This window comes from Anomaloglossus baeobatrachus, chromosome 10 (genome assembly GCF_048569485.1).
Source record: "Anomaloglossus baeobatrachus isolate aAnoBae1 chromosome 10, aAnoBae1.hap1, whole genome shotgun sequence".
In the NCBI taxonomy this organism is placed as follows: Eukaryota; Metazoa; Chordata; class Amphibia; order Anura; family Aromobatidae; genus Anomaloglossus; species Anomaloglossus baeobatrachus.
This window is the reverse complement of record NC_134362.1, coordinates 122,736,199-122,741,021: the sequence shown is the minus strand read 5'-3', so window position 1 is coordinate 122,741,021 and position 4,823 is coordinate 122,736,199. Positions and strand designations below refer to the sequence as shown.

At 47.4% G+C, this 4,823-nt stretch overlaps 1 pseudogene; it reads left to right on the top strand.

The window, feature by feature from the left end:
- Positions 1 to 2,757: 2,757 nt before the first annotated feature.
- LOC142255482 (U2 spliceosomal RNA) lies at positions 2,758 to 2,963 on the top strand (annotated as a pseudogene).
- The last annotated feature ends 1,860 nt before the right edge of the window (positions 2,964 to 4,823 follow it).

Genomic DNA, 4,823 nt, shown 5'->3' with positions numbered 1-4,823 from the left:
TATTGAATTGACTCTTATTTTTTCTGAGCACCTGCTATATACACAGTGACCCAGACATATTCAAGTTTCATTCAGAAGGCAGAGGGAAGCCTTAGCAGCTGAGCCTATATCTTGGCTTGTGAGCATTAGAACAGGCCGGCGATTACAGGGTAACATGAAAAATGTCCAGCTTGCATTATGACTAGAACATGACAATATCCTTTTAAGTACTAACCTATGATGCGTTCCTAAGCAGTTGATGTTATATGTTCTACATTTCATTTTCTGCATACTTTACAAGTAGTAGAATTTGCTTTGATATAGGCAACTGGATTTTCACAATGAAAAGGCAAAGGATAACGCCCGAAAAAGACGCCATACATTATGTCAGTGCCATCACTGACAAACCTGGATTGACCATGAAATACATCAATCCCCTTAAAGGTGAGTTAAAACAAGTTTTAACTAAATTGCCTTAATATTGTCATGCATTAGAATGACTGTCTTAGGTAATGATAAATATTTTCTACAGGAAGAGGAGTGTTTGCTGAAACTGAAATCGAAAAAGGGAGTTTTGTTGCAGAATATCGAGGCGAGCTCACGTATGCACTTACGATGGTAGACAACTACTCGAGATTTATGGTTGTGGTACAAGTCAAAGATCTAATGGCCCATACTGCAGCGAAGGTCTTCCAAGCACACTTATGCAGACCTCATGGCTACTCAGAGAGAGTCCTCACAGATCAAGGCACAGCCTTTGAAGCGGAAATCTTCAAGGACTTCTGCAGCTTTTACCGATGCAGGAAGATGCGCACTACACCCTACCATGCTCAAACCAATGGTTATCAACCTGCTCAGGACTTTACCCCATATTCCAGATGTGGCCTTACAAGTGATTTATAGAGGGGTAACAATACGTTGGGATCACCGGATCTAATCTCCCTTTTTATACACCCTAAAATCTTGTTTGCTTTAGAATAAACAATAACATCATAAAGGTATAGCAGTACCGTTTCAAAGTTTCGGTGTCCCAAGCAGCATTCCATCAGCCTCTGGAAGGTTCCTGGCAAATTGCACAGCTCGAAGGGCATGCTTTTGAACTCGCAGAGACCCATCGGGGTGGCAAAGGCGGTCTTCTCCCGGTCTGCCTCAGCAACGGACACTTGCCAATAGCGACTAGTGAGATCAAGGGTAGAAAAATAATTTGCAGTTCTCAATGCAGCTAGCTATTCCTCAATACAGGGGAGTGGTGCTGTCCTTCTTCTTTAACAGGACCAACAGAGCTGCCCAGAGGCTACAACTGTCACGGATAACCCCAGCCTCCTTCATGTTGCTCAACATGTCCTTGGTACACTGGTAATGTGCAGGTAGTTTTGGCTTATATCTCTCTTTGATGGGTGGGTGTGCACTTGTGGGGATGTAGTGTTTGACCCCTTTTATTCTTCAAAAGTCTAGCGGATGTTTGCTGAAGACTTGCTCGTATTCTTGCACTAGCCTGTAGACCCCCTTCTTGTGATGTGAAGGTGTGGAGTCAGTGCCTACGTGTAATTCCTTACACCACTCCTCTGGCTGACTTGGTGAGCTGTCACTGAATGGGTGGGCTGAAGCAATGGTGGATGCTGCTGTTTGGATAGCATGTGTATCTACTGAGAACAGCTTATCAATGGTGGCAAATCGGAGCAGCTTAATCTCTTGCTCTCCGCAGTTCAACACTCTCATGGGCACTCTTCCCTTCCATATTAATGAATAAAACTATGATGTAAATAGCATATAGATACCCCACAAATGCAGATAAAAGTAGGTTATGGGAAAAGGGGGAAGAGAGAAACAGGAAAATAGTGGAATAAAGTATACCTTCCAGGTGGGAGAGGAAATGGCAGCACAGCCAGTGGAGGTGAAGCAAGGGGAGCCTGCAACTAAAGAGTTGAGAGCGTTATCACATGGTGACTGAGCCTGATTGTAACGGGAGCATAGAGGTGCCGATCCTGTCTTACCTGCGTTGGTGTAGAAGTGGGTGTCCTGTGGTGGAGTCAGCTATGTGCAGTGGTGGCCGTGGGTTCTTTTATGTGCGACCGTAGTAATAGCTGCGCCCACTTCCTGTATGGGAGTGGAATGCAGTGAGGGTAATGGAACGCACGCCTGCGCATTTGTGTTTAACGTCGCGCATGTGCAGAACGGAGAAAAGGCTGCGCTCACTTCCTAATGAAAGGGAGTGAGACGCATCTGGGAAGGGAAGGGAAAAGATTAGGGTTTGGGGATGATGAAAGGGCTTTCTACGGGCAAGGATGGCAAAGGGTGGCAGTGACGGAAAGTCAGGCAGCCTGTCCTGTCCTGTCCTGTCCGTCCGTCTTTTTGTATCATGAATTGGAAAGACTGCAAGGGGGAGGGGAGGTGCTTGTGTCCAAAAGGAGGAGTTATTCAGATTCATTGCAGTGGGCGGCGGCTGCAAAAAGCACCATTCTTCTTGTTTTTGCTCTGCAAAACAGCCTTTTCAAGGGTTGGCTTGGGTGACAAAATGTCTTCTGTAGGCGTGGGTTTGTCTCCCTCTCCCTAAGATGTGTCCGGTATAGGCCAGGGTGCCACTCAAGGCCGTAACCAATTCGGGTTATAGCTTCTCGGCCTTTTGGCTAAGATCAAGTGTAGTTTCGGAGGACGCTACCTTGGTCGGTACTGGAAGGTGCCTGGGATTGCACGTCTGCCGGCCTTGAGGAAGTGTGTGCGCCTTCTGGTGACACATAGCCCTCTTGTGCCTGGACGGTTCCCAGGCAACGGGAGGCGATCACCTTTGTTATTTTGAAGTCCTACTGATAAACAGAAAAAAAAAAAATTAAATCTGTTCTTATCAGTTTAATATCTGATACGTCCCCTCTCTGGGGACCATATATTAAATGGATTTTTAGAACAAGGAGATGGAAAAAATCTTGCTCTGTCCACTCCACGCATTGACCTGGTATTGCAGTACCTCCAGGACTGGTGCACCCCTTCTTAACCCAGTTTCCAAAAGCAGAACTCAATTCACCTGATTCAAATGAGCCCCATTAGTGAATTGAAAGAAAGCAAAAACTTTATATGCACCTCAATTTGGCCAATTCACTTTTCACACTTTCACCCTTTTTTTATCTTTCACACCTTTTACTTGCTTTATTGATGCAAAAAGCTGTGCCAAATAGCAAACTCATCTCCACTCAACTTGACCAACTCTGCTATGTCCCGTGCAGTATCTTATTCTCAGTCTTATCTAGATCATTTGCAATTGAATAGAATAGATCCCTTTTGGCTGCTTATGACTGTGTAAAATATGTAGTTTTACTGGGCTGGGATGAGAGAATCCATTGAAGCATGGTGTAGGGATTGTGGTTCCTGTGTGCTAAGAAGAGAGGCTGGCACAAGCCAGAAAGCCCTATTGCAGCCAATAATCACTTAATAACTTTTTCAACTTGTCATCATATGGGAGGCCTTCCATTCCTTGTAGTAGTCTAGTTGCCCACCTTTGAACTGACTCTAACTTCTGAATGTCCTTTTTAAAATGTGGAGCCCAAAACTGGTTCCCATATTCCAGATGTAGCCTTACAAGTGATTTATAGAGGTGTAACAATACGTTGGGATCACGGGATCTAATCTCCCTTTTTATACACCCTAAAATCTTGTCCCAAGCAGCATTCCATCAGCCTCTGGAAGGTTCCTGGCGCATTGCACAGCTCGAAGGGCATGCTTTTGAACTCGCAGAGACCCATAGGGGTGGCGAAGGCGGTCTTCTCCCGGTCTGCCTCAGCAACGGACACTTGCCAATAGTGACTAGTGAGATCAAGGGTAGAAAAATAATTTGCAGTTCTCAATGCAGCTAGCGATTCCTCAATACGGGGAGTGGTGCCGTCCTTCTTTTTTAACAGGATCAACAGAGCTGCCCAAAGGCTACAACTGTCACGGATAACCCCAGCCGCCTTCATGTTGCTCAACATGTCCTTGGTACACTGGCAATGTGAAGGTGGTATTGGCTTATAGCTCTCTTTGATGGGTGGGTGTGCACCTGTGGGGATGTGGTGTTGGACCCCTTTTATTCCCCCAAAATCTAGCGGGCTCCCCACCGGTAACCCGCTCCCCAGCTTGGATGGATGCTGAGGGAGCCCCTTTTGCCCGCAGGCTCTGGCCCTGGGAACTGTAGCCTTGGCGGTGACTGTGCTTCCCTCTACGGTGTGAGCTGTTGCCTTCAATCGGGTCTTGACTGCTGGGAAACCCTGGAGGTTCCTGTCGCTAACGGATTTGACCGGTTTTACGGCGACTCCTAGCCTGGTCGGGGTCCGTAGGCCCTGCCGGATGGTGCTGGCTTCTCTTCACTCCCCGATCTGGTACCGGCGGGCCACCGCCCATCCCCGGTCCGTACGGTTCACTCCAATCAGCCTCTCCTGCAGAAGGTCACCACCGTCTGCCAACCTTGCTGAGTGCCCGGGCCACACACCCGGACACGGTCAGTCTCCTCTCCTCTTCACTTCTCTAACTCCAAAACTGATCTCTAATCTGACTCCTTTTCCCGCCTCCAGGACTGTGAACTCCTCGGTGGGTGGGATCAACCGCCTGGCCCACCCCCTGGTGTGGACATCAGCCCCTGGAGGAAGGCAACTAGGATTTGTGTTTAGCTTCGGTGTGCCTAGCCGGAGTGTAGAGTGTGTTGGTGTAGTACCTGTGACGACCTGGCTTGTCCAGGGTGCCACATTCCCCTATAGTAAAATGCAGACCGTCCGCGGGCTGCCCGTCCATCACCGGTTTTATTTTCACAACTGAAAAAGAATAAAACGGTAAAACATGTAAAAGCATCATAAACATTTTACAACGGTACAGCTTCCGCT